The sequence below is a fragment of the Somniosus microcephalus genome, chromosome 7 (assembly GCF_052327205.1).
Source record: "Somniosus microcephalus isolate GS21.2 chromosome 7, FLI_Smic_1.0, whole genome shotgun sequence".
Lineage (NCBI taxonomy): Eukaryota > Metazoa > Chordata > Chondrichthyes > Squaliformes > Somniosidae > Somniosus > Somniosus microcephalus.
In genome coordinates, this window is record NC_140993.1 from 13,526,643 (window position 1) to 13,553,875 (window position 27,233).

The window sequence follows — 27,233 nt, forward strand, 5'->3', positions numbered from 1 at the left end:
TTAAGGGAGATTCCCTTCTGTGATTGGCTCCCCATGGCCCATGTGATCCCAGGGACACTGCGAACAACTTGCACCTCTGGGATACCTGGGCCCTGCGCACCGGCAGTTTGGTTACAGCACTTCATGTGCATATCCAAGTACTTTTTAAATATGATGAGGGTTTCAGGCAGTGAGTTCCAGACCCCCACCACCCTCTGGGTGAAGAAATTTCCCCATAAATCTCCTCTAATCCTTCTACCAATTACTTTAAATCTGTGCCCCTTGGTTATTGACCTCTCTGCTAAGGGAAATAGGTCCTTCCTGTCCACTCTTTCTAGGCCCCTCATCATTTTATACAGTTTGGAGAGGCCCAGCATCGGAACTGTGCGCCGATTTTTCCAGATCGCAGTCCTCCGCCCGCGGGAGGCCTGTGATCGGAATATCTGGGCCATTAACGCAACTCCAAAGCAGCCCCACCTGACCAAAAAAAAAATCACTTAACCATTTCACAGGCTGTTGCTCCCAACGGACTTTCCAAATAAAGTTGCCGAGTTTGTGGACACCCAATAACGGACAGATAGACAGACAGATATGCCCACTCACCGCTGGGTTTTGACAACCTGAATGTCGATTATCGACTATCATTTCATTAGTCTGGGCAGGATTCGAGTCCACGACACAAAAGATAAAATGTTCCCACAAAAATCACTCAATCCCCGTAGTTACTGCTGCATCAACAAAGTCTTGGTGCTTTCGACAAGACTTGGAGCTCTCCGAGGTGTGAAATCTGCCTTAATGGCGATTGAAATATTGACTTTACAAAAGGGATAAGGCACCGTTTTTCTGCACTGATTTAATTCGTCATCCTGATGTTTGCACTGGAAGCTGATTTGAACAGGAGGCGACGGATAACTTTAGTCCAGTGTCTCCTGTAATGGGGTATCTCTCTAATCTCCTTCAGCCCCACAATCTGCAGAGATATCTGCGCTCCTCTAATTCTGCCCTCTTGAGCATCCCTGATTATAAATCGCTCAACCATTGGTGGCCGTGCCTTCTGTTGCCTGGACCCTAAGCTCTGGAATTCCCTCCCTAAACCTCTCCGCCTCTCTCTCTTCCTTTAAGACTGGGGGTAAGGTACTGACTTGGATAGAGAACTGGTTGGCAGACAGGAAGCAAAGTGTTGGAATAAACGGGACTTTTTCCGAGTGGTAGGCAGCGACTAGTGGGGTACCGCAAGGATCGGTGCTAGGACCCCAGCTATTCACAATATATATTAATGATCTAGACGAGGGGACTAGATGTAATATCTCCAAGTTTGCAGACGACACAAAGCTGGGTGGGCGTGTGTGCTGCGAGGAGGATGCCGAGAAACTCCAGTATGATTTGGACAGGTTGGGTGATTGGGCTGATGCATGGCAGATGCAGTATAATGTGGACAAATGCGAGGTTATCCACTTTGGTGGCAAAAACAGAAAGGCAGATTATTATCTGAACGGCAATAGATTGGGAGAAGGGGAAGTGCAACGAGACCTGGGTGTCCTTGTGCACCAGTCGCTGAAGGTTAGTATGCAGGTGCAGCAGGCGGTTAAGAAGGCAAATGGCCTTCACAGCAAGAGGATTCGAGTACAGGAGCAAGGATGTCTTGCTGCAGTTGTACAGGGCCTTGGTGAGACCACACCTTGAGTATTGTGTGCAGTTTTGGTCGCCTTATCTGAGGAAGGATGTTCTTGCCATGGAGGGAGTGCAGCGAAGATTCATCAGACTGATACCTGGGATGGCAGGAATGATGTATGAGGAGAGATTGGGTCAATTGGGCTTATATTCGCTGAAGTTTAGAAGAATGAGAGGGGATCTCATTGAAACTTATAAAATTCTAGCAGGACTAGACAGACTAGCTGCAGGAAGGATGTTCCCGATGGTCGGGGAGTCCAGAACCAGGGGTCACAGTCTAAGGATAAGGGGTAAGCCATTTAGGACAGAGATGAGGAGGAATTTCTTCACCCAGAGAGTGGTGAACCTGTGGAATTCTCTACCACAGAAGGCAGTTGAGGCCAATTCATTAAATATATTCAAGAAGGAGTTAGATATATTTCTTAAGGCTAAAGGGATCAAGGGATATGGGGAGAAGGCAGGGACAGGGTACTGAATTTGGATGATCAGCCATGATCTCATTAAATGGCAGAACAGGCTCGAGGGGCCGAATGGCCTACTCCTGCTCCTATCTTCTATGTTTCTATGTTAAAACCTCCTTCTTTGACCAAGCTTTTGGTCACCTGCCCTAATTTATCCTGATGTGGCTCGGTGTCAATTTTTGTGTCTTAAAATACTCCTGTGCAGCGCCTTGGGACAGTTGTGGTTGTCTTATACATCCTTATTTTTTTAGTAAATCGTTCCTGTACAATTATGCAATTATTCAATTGCAATGTGTCAAATTTTAGTACGATAATGCTCCTGTGAAGCGCCTTGGGATGTTTTACTATGTTAAAGGCTCTTTATATTGAGCAGTAACATTTCCAAACAGAAGACAAATATTTTTCCATACAAGGTAATCTCACGAGACTTTTGCGATGAAATCTGTGAAGAACCAACGTTCCGAATCAGGTCCGACTTTCCATCTTTCCTTGGATAGCTGATGCCAGATTCTCAGCTCTCTGCGACACTGGGGTCTTCGCACTCAAACCATCGTTAGTGGAGTGGGATTGCTGGTGGAGTGGAACCCACCTCAGAGAATGTTAAGAGCCCACTTCAGTATACTCAAGTACGCATGCTGCTATCAGATTACTTCTCCTGTCAAGCCGTGGCTCAGTGGGTAGCACCCTCGCCTCCGAGTCAGAAGGTCGTGGGTGCAAGTCCCCGCTCAAATGACCGGAGCACAAAAAAAAAAAATCGAGGCAGTACTGAGGGAGCGCAGCACTGCGCTGTCTTTTGAATGAGACGCTAAACCAAGGCCCTGTCTGCCCTCCCCTCCAAGTCACACACGCCATCCTGACTTAGAAGTGTATCGGCCAATCCTTCATCGTCGCTGGGTCAAAATCCTGGAACTCCCTCCCCAACAGCACTGTGGGAGCACCTTCACCACACAGACTGCAGCGGTTCAAGATGGCGGCTCACCACCACCTTCTCAAGGGCGATTAGGGATGGGCAATAAATGCTGGGCCTTGCCAGCAACATCCACATCCCATAAACAATTTTTTTTTTTTTTTTTATATATCCCACGAACACTATTTCGAAGAAAAGCAGGGGAGTTCTCCCCGGTGTCCTGGGCCAATGTTTATCCCTCAACCAACATCACTAAAAACAGATTATCTGGTCATTATCACATTGCTGTTTGTGGGAGCTTGCTGTGCGCAAATTGGCTGCCGCGTTCCCCACATTACAACAGTGACTACACGTCAAAAAGTACTTCATTGGCTGTAAAGCGCTTTGGGACAGTCCGAGGTCATGAAAGGTGCTATAGAAATGCAAGTCTTTATTACTGTGTTTTTTTTGGAATCTAAAGGCTGGGATTAATAATCCAGAGAAGGCGAGTTCAAATCCCACCAAGGCAGTTTGAAAATTTGAATTTAGTTTCTTAAAAATCTGGAAATAAAAAGCTGGTAAAAGTGACTGACGTAAGAGAACTACTAAGCACTTGGTCCGAGTATAAAACAAGGCTTTAATCAACTGTTTCACAACCATGAGATTCTAGTTACATCACTAGCTCCTGGTTACAGAAACATCCTGAGCAAGCTGGGCCCACGCCCGAGTATTTATACTTTCCCTGGACGGCACCCCCAGCAGGCTGCCCAGTGTTATCTCATGAGTCATTTCTACATGAATGGTAAGATTCATGACAGTGACTATGAAGCTATTCGATTGGCAAATAACAGCTGGTTCAGGGACGCCCTTTAGGGAAGTAAACATAGAAACATAGAAGATAGGAGCAGGAGTAGGCCATTCGGCCCTTCGAGCCTGCTCCGCCATTCAATGAGATCATGGCTGATCATCCAAATTCAGTACCCTGTCCCTGCCTTCTCCCCATATCCCTTGATCCCTTTAGCCTCAAGAAATATAGCCAACTCTTTCTTGAATATATTTAATGAACTGGCCTCCACCGCCCTCTGTGGCAGAGAATTCCACAGCTTCACCACTCTCTGGGTGAAGAAATTCCTCCTTATTTCAGTCCTAAATGGCTTACCCCTTATCCTTAGACTATGACCCTGATGCGCCATCAATTACTCAAAAGACTGAGGTTAAGCGAGTAACAACCAGGCTTTTATTAACTAAAGAATGAAGGTCTTGTCTCGAGTGGTCGACCCGTCCAGAATACTAAGGGACTGGGAGGTAGTCACTTATATACCTGCAATAGTGGGAGGAGTCAGCCGAGGCATGTCCAGACCTGTACCTAGTGGAATACACATACACTTACAGACAGGTATAACAGTGGTTTACCACAGACCCCTGGTTCTGGACTCCCCGGCCATCAGAAACATCCTTTCTGCATCTAGTCTGTCCAGACCTGCCAGAATTTTATAGGTTTCGATGAGATCCCCTCTCAATCTTCTAAACTCCAGTGAGTATAAGCCCAATTGACACAATCTCTCCTCGTACGTCATTCCTGCCATCCCAGGTATCAGCCTGGTGAATCTTCGCTGCACTCCCTCCATGGCAAGAACGTCCTTCCTCAGGTAAGGTGACCAAAACTGCACACAATACTCAAGGTGCGGTCTCACCAAGGCCCTGTACAGCTGCAGCAAGACATCCTTGTTCTTGTACTCGAACCCTCTTGCTACGAAGGCCAACATACCATTTGCCTTCTTAACCGCCTGCTGCACCTGCATGCTTACCTTCAGCGACTGGTGCACAAGAACACCCAGGTCTCTTTGCACTTCCCCTTCTCCCAATCTTTTGCCATTCAAATAATAATCTGCCTTCCTGTTTTTGCCACCAAAGTGGATAACCTCACATTTATCCACATTATAGTGCATTTGCCATGCTTCTGCCCAATCACCCAACCTGTCCAAATCATACTGGAGTTTCATGACATCCTCCTCACAGCATACCCTCCCACCCAGCTTTGTGTCGTCTGCAAATTTGGAGATATTACATCCAATTCCCTCGTCCAGGTCATTAATATATATTGTGAACAGCTGGGGTCCTAGGACCGATCCTTGCGGTACCCCACTAGTCACTGCCTGCCACTTGGAAAACGACCCGTTTATTCCAACTCTTTGCTTTCTGTCCGCCAACCAGTTCTCTATCCAAGTCAATACCTTGCCCCCAATCCCATGTGCCTTAATTTTGCACGCTAACCTCTTATGCGGGACCTTATCGAAAGCCTTCTGAAAGTCCAAATACACCACATCCGCTGGTTCTCCCTTATCTATTTTACCAGTTACATCCTCAAAAAATTCCAGTAGATTAGTCAAGCATGATTTACCTTTTGTAAATCCATGTTGACTTTGTCCGATCCTGTCACTGCTTTCCAAGTGCTCTGCTATTACATCTTTTATAATGGACTCTAGCATTTTCCCCACTACCAATGTCAGGCTTACCGGTCTATAATTCCCCGCTTTTTCTCTGCCACCTTTTTTTGAATAGTGGGGTAACATTAGCTACCCTCCAATCCATGGGTACTGTTCCAGAGTCTATTGAGTTCTGGAAGATGACCAGCAATGTATCTACTATTTCTGGGGCCACTTCCTTAAGTACCCTAGGATGTAGATTATCAGGCCCTGAGGATTTATCGGCCTTCAGTCCCATCAATTTTCCTAACACCATTTCCCTACAAATACTGATTTCTTTCAGTTCCTCCCTTTCATCAGATCCTATGTTCCCCGACATCTCTGGGAGGTCATTTGTGTCCTCCTTTGTGAAGACAGAACCAAAATATGTATTTAGTTGGTCTGCTATTTCTTTGTTCCCCATTATAAATTCCCCTGATTCTGACTGCAACGGACCTACGCTTGACTTCACCAATCTTTTTCTCTTTACATATCTATAAAAGCTTTTACAGTCAGTTTTTATGTTCCCTGAAAGCTTACTCTCATATTCTATTTTCCCTTTCTTAATTAATCCCTTTATCCTCCTTTGTTGAATCCTAAACTGCTCCCAATCCTCAGGATTATTGCTTTTTCTGGCCAATTTGTATGTCCTCTCCTTGGATCTTATGCTATCCCTAATTTCCTTTGTTAGCCACGGTTGAGTCACCTTTTTTGTTTTATTTTTATGCCAAACTGGGATGAACAACTTCTATAGTTCATCCATTCGGCCTTTGAATGTTTGCATTGCCTATCCACCGTCAACCCTTTGAGTGCCATTCCCCAATCAATCCTACCCAACTCGCTCCTCAGACCATCGTAGTTTCCTTTATTTAAGCCTGCCGTCCTTACCCAGTCTTGGCCTATATGTGACTCCAGTCCCACACCAGTGCCCTGTGAAGTGACCTAGAAAGCCAGGATTTTGACCCAGTGACGATGAAGGAACGGCGATATATTTCATAAGAACATAAGAAATAGGAGCAGGAGTTGGCCATTCGGCCCCTCGAGTCTGCTCTGCCATTCAATAAGTCATGGCTGATCTTCTACCTCTTCTACCTGGCACAAAGGAAAATGGTTGTGGTGGTTGAAGGTCAATCATCACAGCCCCAGGACATCGCTGCAGGAGTTCCTCAGGGCAGTGTCCGAGGCCCAACCATCTTCAGCTGCTTCATCAATGACCAACATAAGGTCAGAAATGGGGATGTTTGCTGATGACTGCACAGTGTTCAGCGCCATTCACAACTCCTCAGATAATGAAGCAGCCCATGCCCGCATGCAACAAGACCTGGACGACGTTCAGGCTTGGGCTGATAAGTGGCAGTTAACATTCGCGCCACAGAAGTGCCAGGCAATGACTATCTCCAACAAGCGAGAACCTAACCACCTCCCCTTGACGTTCAATGGCATTACCATCGCGGAATCCCCCACCATCAACATCATGGGGGTCACCATTGACCAGAAACTTAATTGGACCAACCACATAAATACTGTGGCAACAAGAGCAGGTCAGAGACTAGGTATTCTGTGGCGAGTGTCTCACCTCCTGACTCCCCAAAGCCTTTCCACCATCTACAAGGCACAAGTAAGGAGTGTGATGGAATACTCTTCACTTGCCTGGATGAGTGCAGCTCCAACAACACTCAAGAAGCTCGACACCATCCAGGACAAAGCAGCCCATTTAATTGTCACCCCATCCACCACCTTAAACATTCACTCCCTCCACCACCGGCGCACCGTGGCTGCAGTGTGTACCATCTACAAGATGCACTGCAGCAACTTGCCAAGGCTTCTTCGGCAGCACCTACCGAACCCGCGACCTCTTCCACCTAGAAGGACAAGGGCAGCAGGCGCATGGGAACACCACCATCTCCAAGTTCCCCTCCAAGTCACACACCATCCTGACTTAGAAGTATATCAGCCGATCCTTCATCGTCGCTGGGTCAAAATCCTGGAACTCCCTCCCTAACAGCACTGTGGGAGTACCTTCACCACACGGACTGCAGCGGTTCAAGGCGGCAGTTCACCACCACCTTCTCAAGGGCAACTAGGGATGGGCAATAAATGCTGGCCTTGCCAGCGACCCCCAGATCCCATAAACAAATTTTTTTTTTTTAAAGTCTCCACTTTCCTGCACTATCCCCATATCCCTTGATTCCCTTAATATCCAAAAATGTATCGATCTCTGTCTTGAATATACTCAACGACTGAGCCTCCACAGCCCTCTGGGGTAGAGAATTCCAAAGATTCACCACCCTCTGAGTGAAGAAATTTCTCCTCATCTCAGCCCTAAATGGCCGACCCCTTATTCTGAGACTGAGACCCCTGGTTCTAGACTCCCCAAGTCAAGATGGTGTGTGAGACTTGGAGGTGATGGTGTTCCCATGCGTCTGCTGCGGGTTTGGGTGATGCTGTTGAAGAAGTTATTGACTGCTTAAGGAGAAATAGCTGTTTCTTTAAAGAATTAAAACTGTTTCATGGAGCGTGTTGATAGAAATGGGCGCCCTTCTGGTGCTGAAGGTCATCTTTCAGTAAATTCACCATTTGTCGGGTTTTGCTCTCAGAAACGGACTCTTGCGGTCATTGAACTGCTGTCACAATCCGTGGGGCTCACAGAACCTTTTTGCAAGTCTATTTTTTTTTGTGGAAAGAGGTTTTTAAGTGAGGAACCACACTCAAGTCCCGGTATAGTAACCTGGGACTACCTTGACCACGTTATACCGGCCAATGCTTACAGCGGTGGCAAATCGCCATCACACGCAAGTGCCCACTATACGCGGTGGGGACTCTATTGGCCTGGGCTCTACCCTTAAAAATTAAAATGACCCTGTCCCTGGAATTAGGAGTGGAAGCATAATGAAGCCAGACTGATGGAGGGGGAAGGGGGGGGCGGTAAATCCGCCCTGATGTACTCCCAGCAATGTAATGGCATCATGACAATCTCCAATCCATTCAAGGGAGTGGCTGCTTTCATCTGGTGGTGGTGGTGGCGGGGTAGAGAGTCCAGAACAAGGGGGCAGAACCTTAAAATTAGAGTCAGGCCGTTCAGGGGTGATGTCAGGAAGCACTTCTTCACACAAAGGGTGGTGGAAATCTGGAACTCTCTCCCCCCAAAAAAACTGTTGAGGCTGGAGGGTCAATTGAAATGTCAAAACTGAGATTGATAGATTTTTGTTGGGTGATGTTGTTGAAGAAGTTATTGACTGCTTAAGGAGAAATAGTTGTTTCTTTAAAGAATTAAAACTGTTTCATGGAGCGTGTTGGTAGAAATGGGCGCCCTTCTGGTGCTGAAGGTCATCTTTCAGTAAATTCACCATTTGTCGGGTTTTGCTCTCAGAAACGGACTCTTGCGTCCATTGAACTGCTGTCACAATCCGTGGGGCTCACAGAACCCTTTTGCAAGTCTATTTTTTTTTGTGGAAAGAGGTTTTTAAGTGAGGAACCACACTCCTCAAGTCCCGGTATAGGGTTACAGAACCAAGGTAGGTGGGTGGAATTAAGATACAGATCAGCCATGATCTCATTGAAACTTACAAAATTCTAACAGGACTAGACAGACTAGATGCAGGAAGGATGTTCCCGATGGCCGGGGAGTCCAGGACCAGGGGTCACAGTCTAAGGATAAGGGGTAAGCCATTTAGGACTGAGATGAGGAGGAATTTCTTCATCCAGAGAGTGGTGAACCTGTGGAATTCTCCACCACAGAAGGCAGTTGAGGTCAATTCATTAAATATATTCAAGAAGGAGTTGGATATATTTCTTAAGGCTAAAGGAATCAAGGGATATGGGGAGAAGGCAGGAACAGGGTACTGAATTTGGATGATCAGCCATGATCTCATTGAATGGCGGAGCAGGCTCGAAGGGCCGAATGGCCTGCTCCTGCTCCTATCTTCTATGTTTCTATGAATTGCAGGACAGGCTCGAGGGGCCGAATGGCCTCCTCCTGTTCTGTTCCTATGTTCCGCCAGTAGCTCAGTTCGGCCAACAAAAGGATCTTTTCATTCCTTGGTTTTGTACATCCTCCCCCACCCCCACCTTCCCCACCCTCCCCCCACCCCCACCCTCCCCCCACCCCCCCTTCACCCTCCCCCACCACCCCCCCTTCACCCTCCCCCACCACCCCTTCCACCACCCTCCCCTTCCCCACCCCCCCTACCCCTCTCCCCTCCTTCCCCACCCCCCCTCCCCCCTTCCCCTTCCCCACCCACCTTCCCCCACCCCTTCCCCCCCCACCTTCCCCCACCCCCCTCCCCTTCCCCACCCACCTTCCCCCACCCCCCTCCTTCCCCCACCCCCCTCCCCTTCCCTTCCCCACCCACCTTCCCCCACCCCCCTCCTTCCCCCACCCCTCTCCCCACCCCCCTTCCCCACCCCACCACCCCCCCTCCCCCACCCACCCTTCCCCTTCCACCCTTCCCTTCCCCACCCACCCTTCCCCACCCACCTTCCCCCACCCCCCCTCCCTCCCCCACCCCACCCCCCCTCCCCTTCCCCACCCACCTTCCCCCACCCCCCCCTTCCCCACCCACCTTCCCCCCCCTTCCCCACCCACCTTCCCCACCCCCCTACCCACCTTCCCCCACCCCCCTACCCTTCCCCACCCACCTTCCCCCACCCCCCTACCCTTCCCCACCCACCTTCCCTTCCCCACCCACCTTCCCCCACCCCCCTACCCTTCCCCACCCCCTCCCCCCTACCCTTCCCCACCCCCTCCCCCCACCTTCCCCCCTCCCTCCCTCCCCTTCCCCACCCCTCTTCCCCCTCCCCACCCCAACCTCTTCGCCCTCCGCCACCCTCAACCCCTCCCCCACCCCACCCCCACCCTCTTCGCCCACCCCCGCCCACCCCCACCCTCTTCCCCCTCCCCCACCCCACCCCCACCCTCTTCCCCCACCCCCGCCCACCCCCACCCTCTTCCCCCTCCCCCGCCCACCCCCACCCTCTTCCCCCTCCCCCACCCCACCCCCACCCTCTTCCCCCTCCCCCACCCTCTTCGCCCTCCCCCACCCCACCCCCACCCTCTTCGCCCTACCCCACCCCCACCCTCTTCGCCCTACCCCACCCCCACCCTCTTCCCCCTCCCCCACCCCCACCCTCTTCCCCCTCCCCCAACTCCTTCCCCCCTCCCCCACCCTCTTCCCCCTCCCCCAACCCCTCAACCCCTCCCCCACAACCCCTCCCCCCCCCAGTAAGAAGTTCAACAGTCAGAAAATATTGTTTTAAAAAGTCACAGTTTACAACAAGTGTTCATGGGCAAGTTTGTGCATGGATTGTGGTTTTTGTGTTCAGAGAATGATACAGCACAGGAGGCCATTCGGCCCATCGTGCCTGTGCCGGCTCTTTGAAAGAGCTCTCCAATTAGTCCCGCTCTCCCTGCTCTTTCCCCACAGCCCTGCACATTTCTCTTTTTCAAGTATTTATCCAATTCCCCTTTTGAAAGTTACTGTTGAATCTGCTTCCACCGCCCTTTCAGGCAGCGCGTTCCAGATCACAGCAACTCTCCGCGTTAATAAAAAACTTCTCCTCACCTCGCCTGTGCTCTGGTCTTGTGCAATCTGTGGTCGCCTTCAGTACAAACCAGGTGAATTCCACAGTGCTGGGAGTCGCTAACCAAGCACCGAGCGCTTTCAAGAAAGGATAACCGAGGGCAATCTTGGGAGCCAGACAATGTGCAGCTTGGAGGAGAAGGGATTATGACCTCAGAGCGAGAATTTGAACAAGGGATGTCTTTAGCTGATCATTAGCCATTCAGACTGAATTCCCCACAGAATTCAGGCTGAATCCACATAAACAAGTACAGTGAATCGACGAGACTCTCCCAGAGAGATCTGGAGGAGGGAACAGTGTTTTTTGCAGTCAGTGATTAATTGTCACTGCTTATTTTTTTGAGCTCGAGACTGGCAAAACTAAAAAAAGGTCAAATACTCTGGTTGACGAATTGAAAAGCAGCGGCAGATTTATTCAAGCGGCCCAGCACCATGCTCCCAGAGGTCCTTGTTTGTACAGGGAGTGGCAGGTTTTCTACATGCACAGGCATATACAATAGGCAACTTTCCCAAGCCAGTGCAGTGATGGATTATTCAAAGCTCGGCCGTTTTTCAATCCGACTGCACTTTGTCCGAAGGTACACCACCAATCGCGCTGTTGCGCCGCAAATTCAAACGGGTTGACAGTGGAGTTGTTAATTGGTTTAATTGCTTTCCTAAATGTAAAACGGTGGTAGACTGAAATACTGCCCAGAACAAATGTCTTGCTGGATGAAGTGACTATATTGCAAAAAAAAAAAAATCCCCTGCATTGTACCCACTCTAATTTCTTAATAAAACTACTTCCAAATTTACCTTTTCAAGAGATGCAGAACTCGGTCGACTCAACAGCCAGAAGAATGCAGCCTAGTTCAACTCATTGAGTTCGGGTTGAAAACTCTGACTAGAGGCATTGCTGGAGGTTTTAATCACGTGACATTCTGACCACATGACATCTGACCACGTGACATCTGTCACATGATGCCTGATCACATGCCATCTGCAAATGTCATTGCATTTACCTTTGGGCCCCCCCTGTAGCTGAGTCTTTGCTTGTGGTTTTGAGATAGCAGCAACAATTTGCATTTCTATAGCGCCTTTAATGTATTAAAACGTCCCGAGGCACTTCACAGGAGCAATTATCAGGCAGAATTTGACACCGCGTCACATAAAGAGACATTAGGACTGGTAACCAAAAGCTTGGTCAAAGAGGTGGGTTTTAAGGAGCGTCTTAAAGGAGGAGAGGTAGAGAGGCGGAGAGGTTTAGGGAGGGAATTTCAGAGCTTCGGGCCCGAGCAGTTCAGTTCAGCTTTATTTGCCATGTGTAACCAGTACAAGTACAAGTACAATGGAATGCTTGTTCCCCGTAGGGACGCGTCAGCTATACATACAACACCGCGTTCAGAGTCAATACAATGGCTTCCCGTGGCAGTGGGAGCACGATGTCCCTCAGCCGCTCCGTCCTCCTCTTCACCGCGGTCTCCTCCTCACTGTTGCCGACTCCACGTGTGGTGGCCTGCTTCTCCTGCTCTGGCTGCCATGCCCGGTTCCCCTCCTCCCAGTCGACTGCGAGTTACCCGCCATGGAGCTGCCGGCCGACGTGCTGCAGCGTGTCGTCGTGGCTGCTGCTGCTGCTGCTCGTTGCGCTGCGCTGCCTCCGCCCGACTCGCCGAACACATCGTCAGGATGTGAAAGCTCCAATCGCCGCGGCCTCCTCTTCACCGTCGCCGGCTCCACGCTCCACGGCTCGGGGCCTGCTTCTCCCTCTCACAGTTCGGCCTCTGGCCGCCATGCTCGGCTCCCCTCCTCCCAGTCGGAATTCCTTCCCGCTGAAGAGCTGCCGGTCGACGTGCTCCAGCGGGTCGACGTGGCTGCTGCTGCTGCTCACTGCGTTGCGCTGCCTCTGCCCGACTCGCCGAGCACCTCGCTCCGGTTGCGGGAGCGAGCGGCGAGAGCTGGCCGCCCGAAGCAGGGAGAGCGCTCTCAGCACCGGACCGTCACGGCCGCCAATGGTGGAGCGATGGAAATCGGGGGAAGCGCAAGAGGCCAAAATTGGAGGAGGGCCGAGAATGAGCACTGACTTAAACTCACAACCTCATCACTGAGGGCAAGAAACTCGGCGAGCTACATTGTTATTGCCAAATCAATACAATAGATTCTGCTTAAAGTGAAAAAATCCACTGTTCCAACATCATAGAACTTACAAGATTAAGACTCCAGTTTGAGTGAAACTCCTACAGTATGTTTGTGGCATGAATTACGTATTATATTCCAGGTGGACTCCCCTGCTGTTTGTTCGTGCTGCGGTCAGTATTGCGATTCTGTTTAGGATCGCTTTGCCCCTTTTCTCGAGTTACTCCAATAGCTTTTCCTTTGGCCTTGCCTCGGGATTCAGGTGCGCTGCGTCCGTTTTTGACTTTGTGCCGTACGTAATTATTGTCTGACTTTATTTTTGATATTTAGCTGCCTTGAGCAATGAAACGTCATCACCTCCATCCGGCATTATCTGGCTGCCTTTAATTCAGTGTCTGTCTCTGACGACCTCGCACAGGCTTCAAGCGGCCCACACCTAATCAGAGAAACTTACAGCACAGAAGGAGGCCATTCGGCCCCTTTGTGCCTATACTGGCTCCTTGAAGGAGCAGTCGTGCTCAGTCCCACTCTGACCTCTCTGTCCTCAGCCTCTTACACTGTTCCAATGAAGCTCAACGTAAGCTCGAGGAACAGCACCTCATCTTTCCATTAGGCACTTTACAGCCTTCAGGACTCAATTTCAAGTTCAACAATTTCAGATCATAACCTCGCCCCCTATTTTTCACATGGCAGCTGTTGATGATTCTGCCATCCCCCATTTGCAATATTTTAATCTCTCCCGCCTTCCACCCTCGCACAGACCGTCCCTTCTGTTTCTTCCTCCCCCCTTTCCCTGCCCCCGCACCTGCTTAAAACCTGTTACATCTCTAACTTTTTCCAGTTCTGACGAAGGGTCTTCGACCTGAAACGTTAACGCTGTTACTCTCTCCAGGACCTGGCCTGCTGAGTGTTTCCAGCATTTCCTGTTGTTATTTTAAATAAAGCTAGTATCTTGTGGCGGTACCACTGGTTGTCCCTTACATTGAGACACATAATTCCCTTTAACTTACCTTTTGGGGCCATTGCCCTTTTAACTTACCTGTTGGGGCCATTGCCCCTTTAAGACGCGCCCTAGCGTGCTGCCGTCACGTCACGTACAATGTGATGTGCGTGCACCGGCACAGCCCAGCCTAGCGTCTTCGGCCTCAACGGCCAGCCGACGGGAGCGATGCGATCTTCCCCTCCCGCGGCAAGCACCGGCACAGCCCAGCCTAGCGTCTTCGGCCTCAACGGCCAGCCGACGGGAGCGATGCGATCTTCCGCTCCCGCGGCAAGCACCGGCACAGCCTGGCCTCGCGACCTCGGCCTCAACGGCCAGCGACGCAACGACGCGCATCACGTGACGTCCTAAGCGCGGGGAACGTGAGCAATGTGATGACGTCACAACACAAACGCAATGACGTCATCACGCTCCCCACAGGACTGCGAACTCAGTCCTCGTGGAGTCCCCGCTGGGACAAGACCTACACCACGGTGCTCCTACAGTCAGCCATCTTACCTGCTATCTTACCTGCTGTAATTAGCCTGTTCCTGTAAATAAACAACTTATTTATAGTTCAGCGAAGTCAAACTCTCTTATTTAGTGGCGATCTACACGAACCGCTACAATCTGGCCTATATGTGACTCCAGACCCACAGCAATGTGGTTGACTCTTAACTGCCCTCTGAAATGGCCCAGCAAGTCACTTGGTTGTAACAGAACCGCTATGAAAACCTCACCACACGGACTGCAGCGATTCAAGAAGGCGGCCACCACCAGCTTCTCAAGGGCAATTAGGGATGGGCAATAAATGCCGGCCTTGCCAGCAATGCCCAATGGATAAAAAAAAATGTGCATTTGTACAGCGCCTTTAATGTAGTAAAACGCCCCAAGCAATGTTCTCTTTAACTTTTTTTTTGGGTGTGCAGTCCCTTTAAGGGGCTGCGCGGCCCATTCGAAACACCGCTCATGTGCGGTGTTTCCGATTTAAAAGCCGGTGAGCTGGCCGCGTGGCTTAATGGATACATTGGTCCCAAGGCGCTTCACAGGAGTGTTATCAGACAAAAGGACATACTTGCCATAGAGGGAGTGCAGCGAAGGTTCACCAGACTGATTCCTGGGATGGCAGGACTGTCGTACGAGGAGAGATTGGGTCGACTAGGCCTGTATTCACTAGAGTTTAGAAGAATGAGAGGGGATCTCATTGAAAGGTATAACATTCTGACAGGGCTAGATAGACTGGATGCAGGGAGGATGTTTCCCCTGGCTGGGGGGTCTAGAACGAGGGGTCACAGTCTCAGGATACGGGGTAGGACATTTAGGACTGAGATGAGGAGAAATTTCTTCACTCAGAGGGTGGTGAACCTGTGGAATTCTCAACACAGAAGGTTGTGGAGGCCAAGTCACTGAATATATTTAAGAAGGAGATAGATAGATTTCTAGACACAAAAGACATCAAGGGGTATGGGGAGAGAGCGGGAATATGGTATTGGGATAGAGGATCAACCATGATCATATTGAAAGGCGGAGCAGGCTCGAAGGGCCGAATGGCCTACTCCTGCTCCTATTTTTCTATGTTTCTGAAATTTGACACCACTTTAGCGTCATTATAATACTTGATGTGCAGATAATTGTCAAAGAACTGGTTCCTTCAGTGGCCAGTAGACGTTGCCTTTTCACACTCGTCTGTCACTACAGGTAGACTATCCTTTATCCGAACTTCCGAAAACCGAAACCCTCTAAAAACCGAAAGTCTTTTCGTTCAGCGTAAGTCGTGCGCACGACATGACCAGAGTGGCGCACGACTTATGCTGAGCAGGGCAGAGGGTCACTGAGTTCCCTCCTGGGTAGGAGATTGCAGGCCGAGCCGGGCAGTGTGAAGGAGGTATACCGGGAGAGTGAACCCAACAATACAGCGGCCTGTCCGATATTCTTTTCTCCCCCCCCCGACCCCCACCCTTTCGGATAAGGGATAGTGTATCCTTTATCCGCACTTCCAAAAACCGAAATCCTCTGAAAACCGAAAGTTTTTTCGTTCAGCGTAAGTCGTGCGCACGACCCCGACCCCCGCCGACGCCGACCCCCACCCCCCGCCGACCCGACCCCCGCCGACCCCCACCCCCGACCCCCCCCGCCGACGCCGACCCCCACCCCCCGCCGACCCCCCCGCCGACCCCGACCCCCCGCCGACCCCCCACCCCCGACAAATTTCCTAGTCTTATAAAATACCTTCCGAAATCCGAAATTTTCCGAAAACCGAAACACGGCTGGTCCCGAGGTTTTCGGATAAAGGATAGTCAACCTGTATTAGGAGACGCCAGTCATGCACCTTTTTACCTTTGACAGACGCTCCTGAGTGTGTCTCTTTGGATGATCCTCTGACCCTTTCCCTACCCGTACAGCTCTAATTACCAACCACTCAAAGGGACGGAAATTGTCTCGAGGTCGAAACTACTGAAACCCCTGGAAGGCCAGGCTCAATCTTTCTTCGTGCTTAATGGTCTGAGAGATTCTGCGATTTAATCAAAGGAACGGTAGGTTGTAATGAAAAATCACAACTGTCACTGCTGCAAGCCTAGTCTGCACATCAACTCATAGAGGAGTCTGCCAACCACTTCTAAAAGGGCATTCATTGTGTGCCCTTTCTCAATTTTATTTAGTGTTAACCAATAGACGGTTGGTAAATTTGGGAAAACCTTTTGTCTCACGCACTGTGAGGCCGAAACAAACCCTCTCCTTCTCCCTTTTTATTGTTTTAAGCTTATGTTGTTTTTATCTAAAGATAACCTACACTAATTTCAATTCTGTAACCATTAGTCATAGAATCAAAGAATCTTACAGCGCAGAAGGAGGCCGTTCGGCCCGTCGTGCCTGTGCCAGCTCTTTTGGAAAGAGTTCTCCAGTTTAGTCCCTCTCCCGCCACCCCCCCCCCCGCTCTTTCTCCATAACCCTGCATGTTAATCTTCTTCAAACACATGTCCAGTTGGCTTTTGAAAGTTACTATTGAATCTGATTCCACCACACTTTCAGGCAGCGCGTTCCAGATCACAAGAAGTCGCTGCGTTTAAAAAACATTCTCATCACTCCCTCTCGTTCTTTTGCCAATCACCTTAAATCTGTGTCCTCTGGTTACCGACCCTTCCGCCAATGGAAACAGTTTCTCCTTATTTACTCTATCAAAACCCTTTCTGAACACCTCTGTTAAATCTCCTCTTAACCATCTCTGCTCTAAGAAAGAAAGACTTGCATTTGTACAGCACCTTTCATGACCACCGGACATCTCAAATTGCTTTACAGCCAATGAAGTACTTTTTGAAGTGTAGTCACTGTTGTAATGTGGGAAACGCGGCAGCTAATTTGCGCACAGCAAGGTCCCACAAACAGCAATGTGATAATGACCAGATGATCTGTTTTAGTGATGTTGGTTAAGGGATAAATATTGGCCACAGGACACCGGGGAAAACTCCCCTGCTCGTCTTTGAAAAATAGTGCTATGGGATCTTTTGCATCCACCTGAGAGAGCAGATGGGACCGCGGTTTAACGCCTCATCTGAAAGATGGCACCTCCGACAGTGCAGCGCTCCCTCAGCACTGCACTGGGAGTGTCAGCCTAGCTTTATATGCTCAAGTCTCTGGAGTGGGACTATGAACCCACAACCTTCTGCCTCAGAGGCGAGTGTGCTAACCACTGAGCCACAGCTGATAAGGAGCACAACCCCAGATCGCTGAAGTCCCTCATGCCTGGTACCATTCTAGTAAATCACCTCTGCACCCTCTCCAAGGCCTTGACGTGCTTCCTAAAGTGTGGTGACTTTAATCAGCATGATCCTGACAGAAACCAGACTGAAGGATTTTGGAACAGAGAACGGTGGGATGATTTTGGGGAGGAAAGGAGATTAAAGACAAAGGTAGTTAAGGATGATGGAGCGATGAAGTGTGGGCTTTTTAAGAAGGGGGCAATTATGCCAGTTTTGAAGTGGGTGGGAAACGTTGCTTGAGGAAATAGAGAGATTCATTATCTTGGTGAGCATCAGACCAGAGAGTTAGTTGAGTGATCAGGAACCAAGTGCCTGAAAGGGTGGTGGAAGCAGATTCAATAGTAACTTTCAAAAGGTCCCACAAACAGCAACGTGATAATGATCAGATAATATTGACCAGGACACCGGGGAGAACTCCCCTGCTCTTCTTCAAAGTAGTGCCATGGGATCTTTTACGTCCACCTGAGAGGGCAGACGGGGCCTCGGTTTAACATCTCATCCGAAAGACGGCACCTCCGACAGTGCGGCACTCCCTCAGCACTGCACTGGGAGTGTCAGCCTGGATTTTGGTGCTCAACTCCCTGGAGTGGGACTTGAACCCACGACTTTCTGACTCAGAAGCGAGAGAGAGAGTGCGACCCACTGAGCCACAGCTATACGTGGTGCACAGATCGGTTTTCCAATCCTGATCACGATTAACAGTTGATGGCGAGGTGAGGAGACGGTCGAGTTAGTCAGTGATGTCCCCTATGGAGGATAATCTGCCGAGTCTCACTGTCATGGCTGAATAATGACAGTCTGCAAACCCCCACACTGTGTGTGTGCAACAGCTAAAGGAACAAACACTGGAAATGTTGCACATTTTAGTGAGTATTCAGTAAGATTACGAAAAGCACCGTGAAGCTCCCCAGCACTTGGTAAGACCCAGTCTAGTGTGTACATGGTGATAGGTGTAGTTAACGGGAGGGGGAGCGTGCGGGAGATGGTGCGGGGGGAGTGTGAGGGAGGGGAAAGGGCGGGGAGGAGTCGAGGAGGGAAGGGTGCGGGGGAGGGGTAGTCACGGGAATGTGTGCGGGGGAGGGGATAATCGTGGGAATGGGTGTGGGGGAGGGGTAGTCACGGGAATGGGTGTGGGGAGGTGGGCGGGGGAGGGGGTAGTCGTGGGAATGTGTGTGGGGGAGGGGATAATCATGGGAATGGGTGTGGGGGAGGGGTAGTCACGGGAATGTGTGCGGGGGAGGGATAGTCGTGGGAGTGTGTGCGGGGAGGATGCGGGGGAGGGGGTAGTCGTGGAAATGTGTGCGGGGAGGGTGCGGGGGAGGGGGTAGTCGTGGGAATGTGTGCGGGGGAGGGGATAATCGTGGGAATGGGTGTGGGGGAGGGGTAGTCACGGGAATGGGTGTGGGGGTGGGTGTGGGGAGGCGGGCGGGTGCAGGCGGGTGGGTGCAGGGGTGATCGGTAGCGGGTGAGGAATCTGGCAAGTGCGGGGACGGGACACTGGGGACGGGACCCTGCGGGTGGGTACGGGATGCTGTGGGCGGGGCCTCATTCAAATAAATCAGTGCAGTGTCCCACCTGACTCTCGGCAGGATTGAATGCCTGGCCGGCGGGCAGGGAGCAAGAATTTAGCGGCCGGGGGGGGGTGGGGGGTGCACCTCGGGGACGGCCTTGGCCGCCAATGGGTGGATAGGCGGTGGAGTCTCGGGGCGTGATCGGGAAGGCGGGGCGGGTGAGGGGTGAAAGGTCATCACGAGGACGCGACTTTTGCATCTTAAGTAGGCCCCCCGTCTGCTTTTAGCGGGAGCCTTGTCCAGGGCCTGAATTACCAGCGTACATATTACGGTGGCTCGGAATGGGGTCGGGCTGCTCGATCCGGATAACTTAACCCCCTCACCCCCACCCCCGCCTCTGTCTCGCCCATTGTGGGAGAGGAGGGTTAGAATTGAGGCCATTAGGTATACTATCGGATCTAAAGGTCATTCAATTTGAGGAGCAACCTGATGCTGGCTGAGCTCTCTACAGTTCGTACTCCAAGTGGCATCTCCCTTATTTAGAACAAAACATTTGTGGATTTTTAGCCAGATGGAGTTGTTTCAATCATTGCCTCTAATCCTGGGGCATGGGGCAGCTTCAGATAACGGGGCTAACATGAATCAGTCATTCATGAAAGAAAGACTTATGAAACAATACTGAGCGGCCTACGGGTGGCGCTGTCCAGGGAGAGTATAAATACTCGGGCATGGGCCCAGCTTGCTCAGGACATTCTCAACAGGAACTAGTGAAGGACACAACTAGGCCTCCATGTTGTAAAACAGTTGATTAAAGCTTTGTTTAACGCTCAGACCAAGTGCCTAGTAGTTTTCTTACGTCAGGGGCGTTCTCCATCAAATTGATGTCAATCATTCTCTTGCCACACGCTCCTGGAAGACTCGGGGTTATTTATTGTCTACTGACAGGATCAGCCCCTGGGGGGACATTTGACCAATTGCAAAATAAGACACAGTAGCACGCCAGAGTGTGAACACTAAACTTCTCGATCTCACGCGTAGGAAAAAGTCACTGGACGTCCTCTTGCTCCGGTTTTTCCGTCTTAATGTCCAGAGTCAGCAAGTGTTCGAGATTAGAAAACCGAAGGCTAACTGCCCAGTTACAGGCTACATGACAGAGCTGACAAATTAGTGGGCCTACTTGGTTATCAAAGACCTATCGATCTGTGAATCAATAACCAGGGGACAACTCCTCTGCTCTTCTTCGAATGGTGCCATGGGAAGAATAGAAAAATAGAATATTTTTTAAATGGTGAGAAACTATAAAATGTTGGTGTTCAGAGAGATTTGGGAGTCCTCCTACAGAAAGCACAGAAAGTTAACATGCAGGTACAGCAAGCAATTAGGAAGGCAAATGACATGTTGGCCTTTATTGCAAGGGAGTTTGAGTACAAGAGTAAGAGGACGTCTTGCTGCAATTGGTGCTCCCTCAGTACCGCCCCTCCGACAGTGCGGCGCTCCCTCAGCACTGCCCCTCCGACAGTGCGGCGCTCCCTCAGCACTGCCCCTCCGACAGTGCGGCGCTCCCTCAGCACTGCCCCTCCGACAGTGCGGCGCTCCCTCAGTACTGCCCCTCCGACAGTGCGGCGCTCCCTCAGTACTGCCCCTCCGACAGTGCGGCGCTCCCTCAGTACTGCCCCTCCGACAGTGCGGCACTCCCTCAGTACTGCCCCTCCGACAGTGCGGCGCTCCCTCAGTACTGCCCCTCCGACAGTGCGGCGCTCCCTCAGTACTGCCCCTCCGACAGTGCGGCGCTCCCTCAGTACTGCCCCTCCGACAGTGCGGCGCTCCCTCAGTACTGCCCCTCCGACAGTGCGGCGCTCCCTCAGTAATGCCCCTCCGACAGTACGGCGCTCCCTCAGTACTGCCCCTCTGACAGTGCAGCACTCCCTCAGTACTGCCCCTCCGACAGTGCGGCGCTCCCTCAGTACTGCCCCTCCGACAGTGCGGCGCTCCCTTAGTACTGCCCCTCTGACAGTGCTGTACTCCCTCAGTACTGCCCCTCCAACAGTGCAGCGCTCCCTCAGTACTGCCCCTCCGACAGTGCGGCGCTCCCTCAATACTGCCCCTCCAACAGTGCAGCGCTCCCTCAGTACTGCCCCTCCGACAGTGCGGCGCTCCCTCAATACTGCCCCTCCGACAGTGCAGCGCTCCCTCCGTACTGCCCCTCAATACTGCCCCTCCGACAGTGCAGCGCTCCCTTAGCTCTGCCCCTCCGACAGTGCGGCGCTCCCTCAGCTCTGCCCCTCCGACAGTGCGGTGCTCCCTCAGTATTGCACTGGGAGTGTCAGCCTGGATTTTTGTGCTCAAGTCTCTGGAGTGGGGACTCGAAGCCACGACCTGATTTGGGTGCTGCTCACTGAGCCACGACTGACACTGATTTACACAGTCCCAGTTTATTTTTTTGCTCAGATTAGATTCCCGCGGTTTAACGACTGTACTAATGCCATTTTCACGAGGGCTGTCCATCAATTTCCAAAAGTCTTTGCTGATGGCACCTAAAAGAGTGACTGTGCTCGACTCGCCCACAGACCCTGTGAATGGCTGGAAGGGCACAATGGACCCTTTGTGGGTGGGAGAATTCATTCCGTTCAGAGCGCCAAGCTCTCCAACAAGCCCGGAAATCAAAAGAAGAGAGGAAGGAGATTGATTTCAATATAAGGACGGCAGCAGAGGGAATAAGGTGGTTCCAACTGTGGAGGAGTGGGGGTGGGGATGGATATTAGACAATATCCCGTTTGTCTATCTCCTCAGTTTGCAATGCAAAACTTACGACAGAAGAAAATATCACGTCCAAGCTTCTTAATTCATTTTTGTTAAAACACACGCTGTCTCAGCTTTAAAAAAAAAAGAAATGTACTTCAAATGTGCATGGTTACCACATGGCAGCACTCTCCTACACTTCATCTTATTTGACTTCTCCTTGGAGCAGCGAAGGTTAAGGGGAGATTTAATAGAGGTGTTCAAAGTGATGAGGGGGTTTTGACAGAGTAGATAAGGGGCAAAACTGTTTCCAGTGGCAGGAGGGCCGGTAACCAGAGGCACAGATTTAAGATAATTGGCAAAAGAACCAGTGGGGAGATGAGGAGAATTTTTTTTCCGCAGCGAGTTGTTGTGATCTGGAACGCGCTGCCTGAAAGGGCGGTGGAAGCAGATTCAATAGTAACTTTCCAAAGGGAATTGGATAAATAACTGAAAAGGGAAAATGTGCAGGGCTGTGGGGAAAGAGCAGGGGGGAGTGGGACTAATTGGAGAGCTCTTTCAAAGAGCCGGCACAGGCACGATGGGCCGAATGGCCTCCTCCTCTGCTGTACGATGTTATGACTTAAAATTGCTGGGACTTTAGGACATGGCTGAGACAAGTGCAAACAGACACTTGCGTCACACAGACTGGTGCACTTTTTGAAGAATGGTTCCTTTTCCTTAGCTCGAGGCCCTTTGCTGCAGAATCAAAATAAACAGAAGAAATTAAGCACGGCGTTCTTCAGAGGCATGTGCCTGGGAACACTCGTGTTTCACCAGGCTAAATTAAAGGCAAAGCTTTCATTTATACCGGCCTTTATACATTGGAAAAATAAGCAAAAAAAAAAGCAGCATGGGAAGACACAGCAAACAAAGTCCTTTCACATTCAGTCACAAAGTACTGGTGAGATCAGTTACCGTTTGATGCGAATATTAACGAGTTGTAAATCAAGTTCAAGAAACAAAACAATATTGTGGGCTATTGGGTCCTGATAAAATCTCAGCCTTTTTTTTTTGCAATTTGAGGAAATTGGATATCACAAATTTTGGCCCAATTTCTGCCAATGGTCTGCCCCGTGACAAGCTGGACAGAGAAATATTTCCACACAGTCTAAAAATCTGCCAGGATAACTCGGCCGATCCAATCTAATCAGCGGTTAATCTCCTGCGCATTCCCCGATTTTTAATCGCTCCACCATTGGCGGCCGTGCCTTCAGTTGCCCGGGCCCTAAAGCTCTGGAATTCCCTCCCTAAACCTCTCCGCCTCTCTCCCCTCCTTTAAGATGCCCCTTAAAACCTCCCTCTTTGACCAAGCTTTTGGTCACCAGTCCTGATAGCTCATGTGGCTCGGTGTCAAATTTTGTTTCATAGCGCTCCTGTGCAGCGCCTCGGGACGTTTTACAGCGTTAAAGGCGCTGTATAAATACACGTTGTTGTTGTTGTAAATGCGCTATATAAATGCAAGTTGTTGTTGTTGTAAAGGCGCTATATAAGTACAAGCTGTTGTTAGGAATGACTAGCCACCTTGAGGAAACCTTGCGATGTGTGCAGAATTTAGATCTGGTCAGAGTAGCTTTAAAACAACTGCCCAGAATCTCTACTGTGCGTTTGTGCCTTTTGTGAAACGGGACTTTGATTGAAATGGAGCAACATTTATTGTCGTGGAGGAGCAGCATTTAAAGTGAGCGTAATGCTGCAAGAGCCAAATGAGGTGGACATCGCGCTAGAAGATATCTAGGCCAGTGATTGTGACCTTTTGAAAAAGCAGGGCCTGAGGAGATTGGGGCTGAAAGAAAGAAGACAGACTTGCATTTCTATAGCGCCATTCACAACCTCAGGACGTCCCAAAGTGCTTTACAGCCGAATGAATTCTTTTGAAGTGTAGTCACTGTTGCAATGTAGGAAACGCGGCAGCCAATTTGCACGCAGCAAGATCCCACAAACAGCATTGTGATAATGACCAGATAAACTAATTTTATTGATGTTGTTTGAGGGATAATTATTCCCCAGGACACAGGGGATAACTCCACTGCTCTTCTTCGAATACTGCCGTGGGATCTTTTACGTTCACCTGAGAGGGCAGATGTGGCCCCAGTTTAACGTCTCATCCGAAAGCCGGCACCTCCAACAGTGCGGCGCTCCCTCAGCAATGCCCCTCCGACAGTGCAGTGCTCCGTCAGGACTGCCGCTCCGACAGTGCGGTGCTCCGTGAGGACTGCCGCTCCGACAGTGCGGTGCTCCGTGAGGACTGCCCCTCCGACAGTGCGGCGCTCCCTCAGTATTGCCCCTCCGAGAGTAGAGTGCTCCCTCAGTACTGCTTCTCCGACAGTGTGGTGCTCCCTCAGCACTGACACTCCGACAGTGTAGGGCTCCCTCAGTACTGCCCCTCCAAAAGTGCAGCTCTCCCTCAGTACTGACCCTCCGACAGTGCACCGCTCCCTCAGTACTGATCCTCCGACAGTGCGGCGCTCCCTCAGTACTGCCCCTCCGACAGTGCGGCGCTCCCTCAGTACTGCCCTTCCGACAGTTCGGCGTTCCCTCAGTACTGCCTCTCCGACAGTGCGGCGCTCCCTCACTACTGCCCCTCTGACAGTGCAGCGCTCCCTCAGTACCACCCCTCCGACAGTGCGGCGCTCCCTCACTACTGCCCCGCCGACAGTGCGGCGCTCCCTCAGTACTGCCTCTCCGACAGTGCGGCGCTCCCTCAGTACTGCCCCTCCGACAGTGCGGCACTCCCTCAGTACTGCCCCTCTGACAGTGCGGCACTCCCTCAGTACTGCCCCTCTGACAGTGCGGCACTCCCTCAGTACCGCCCCTCCGACAGTGCGGCGCTCCCTCAGTACCGCCCCTCCGACAGTGCGGCGCTCCCTCAGTACCGCCCCTCCGACAGTGCGGCGCTCCCTCAGTACTGCCCCTCCGACAGTGCGGCGCTCCCTCAGTACTGCCCCTCCGACAGTGCGGCACTCCCTCAGTACTGCCCCTCCGATAGTGCGGCGCTCCCTCAGTACTGCCCCTCTGACAGTGCGGCACTCCCTCAGTACTGCCCCTCTGACAGTGCGGCACTCCCTCAGTACCGCCCCTCCGACAGTGCGGCGCTCCCTCAGTACTGCCCCTCCGACAGTGCGGCGCTCCCTCAGTACTGCCCCTCCGACAGTGCGGCGCTCCCTCAGTACTGCCCCTCCGACAGTGCGGCGCTCCCTCAGTACTGCCCCTCCGACAGTGCGGCGCTCCCTCAGTACTGGCACTGGGAGTGTCAGCCTAATGCATGCTAAAGTGGGACTTGAACCCACAATCCTCTGACTCGGAGGCGAGAGTGCGAGGCACTGAGCCACGGCTGACACCGGGTGATCACTGAGGCCTGTGTGATGTTGGCTCCGCCTGTGGATGGACGACTCTTTCAATCAGTCCGCAGTGGCAGAAAGTCCCAGCCTGGCTGGAATTTTGCTACTCGCAGAGGACACAGGAGAAACCCTCAGGGCCCAAATTCTAATTGCAGTCAGGATGTGCTGAGACCCCGTGGTTGCCGGCTTCGTTTGATTACACACCTGCCAGGTTTTTGGGGCGCCGTTTGGAGAAGAAATCTGATGGCCTGCATTAGTCACAAGGAGTTCCATTCCGAGGCTCAGTGGGCAGCACTCTCGTCTCTGAGTCAGAAGGTCGTGGGTTCAAGCCCCACTCCAGAGACTTCAGCGCAAAAATCTAGGCTGACACTCCCAGTGCAGTGCTGAGGGAGTGCCCCACTGTCTTTCGGATGAGACATTAAACCGAGGCCCCGTCTGCTCTCTCAGGTGGACGTAAAAGATCCCACGGCCACTAGTTCGAAGAGGAACTGGGGGAGTTCTCCCCGGTGTCCTGGTCAAGATTTATCCCTCAACCAATATCACTAACACAAATGATCTGCACATTATCACATAGCTGTTTGTGGGATCTTGCTGTGCGCAAATTGGCTGTCGCGTTTCCCACATTACAACAGCGACTCCACTTCAAAAAGTACTTCATTGGCTGGAAAGCGCTTTGGGACGTCCTGAGGCCGTGAAAGGTGCGATAGAAATGCAAGCCTTTATTTATTTATTCACCAAGTGTCTTGGGCCAGGAGAAATGTAGAGAACATCCGGGTCACTTCCTACCTCAGGTAAGCATCATTTACTGGGAACAATGATTGGCGATCATCCATTGCACTTGTGGCAAATCTATCTGTTTTCTTTAAGACTGACTGTCAGTTTCTGTTACCACCGCAGTTTAATCAGTTCCACTGCGTTACGCCACATTAATCATTGTTCCTGTTTGCCTAAAAGGATCCTGTCCAGCTGACAGTGCCTGTGTAAACATTGACTTTTACAGAATGACACTGCTGGAGGTGGAGCTCAGTTTCCTCTGAGTTGGTTGCAAACTCGAGAAATTCTCAAAATGCTAACCATTTTTAGATTTAACTCTTTGTTTGTCAGCTTGGCTCAGTCACGTCTGAGTCGGAAGGTTGTAGGTTCAAGTCCCCACTCCAGAGACTTGAGCACAAAGAAATCTAGGCACCTGCTCCCTTCTCCTTCTTAGGCAGTCCCTCGGAACCGAGGATGACTTGTTTCCACATTAAAAATGAGTTCTCGGGTGACTGATGAGTCCAATGTGGGACCTACAGTCTCTGTCACAGGTGGGGCAGACGGTGGTTGAAGGGGCGGGTGGGTGGGGTGCTTGGGTTGACGTGCGCTCCTTGCACTGCCTGCGCTTGGCTTCCGCTTGCTCCCGGCGAAGAGACTGGAGGTGTTCGGCGCCTTCCCAGATGTTTCTCCTCCACTTTGTGCGGTCTTGGGCCAGGGATTCCCAGGTGTCGGTGGGGATGTTGCACTTTTTCAAGGAGGCTTTGAGGGTGCCCTTGCAGCGTTTCCTCATGCTCCCAGTGCAGTGCTGAACTGTCGGGTGGTGCCGTCTTTCGGTAGAGATGTTAAACTGAGTGCCACGGGATCTTTTACGTCCACCTGAGAGCGCAGACGGGGCCTCGATCTTGATCTTGATAGATGCTTGAAAAGGAAAAATTTGCAGCGCTATGGGCAAAGAGAAGT

General features: G+C 51.1%; 1 protein-coding gene across 3 annotated transcripts in view; it reads right to left on the bottom strand.

Annotated features, from left to right (window-relative positions):
* Positions 1 to 27,233, bottom strand: part of LOC147114521 (carbohydrate sulfotransferase 9-like) — a 176,868-nt gene that overhangs the window by 133,585 nt on the left and 16,050 nt on the right. Inside the window, exon 1 of one of the 3 annotated variants that reach the window (XM_085992257.1) lies at positions 11,837 to 12,029. The exons of 1 other annotated variant lie outside the window; for it this stretch is intronic. The gene's annotated coding sequence lies outside the window, so the exon portion shown is untranslated. Of the gene's footprint in view, positions 1 to 11,023; positions 11,336 to 11,836; positions 12,030 to 27,233 lie in introns of those variants that run through there. One more of the 3 variants, XM_085992258.1, reaches the window with a different exon arrangement.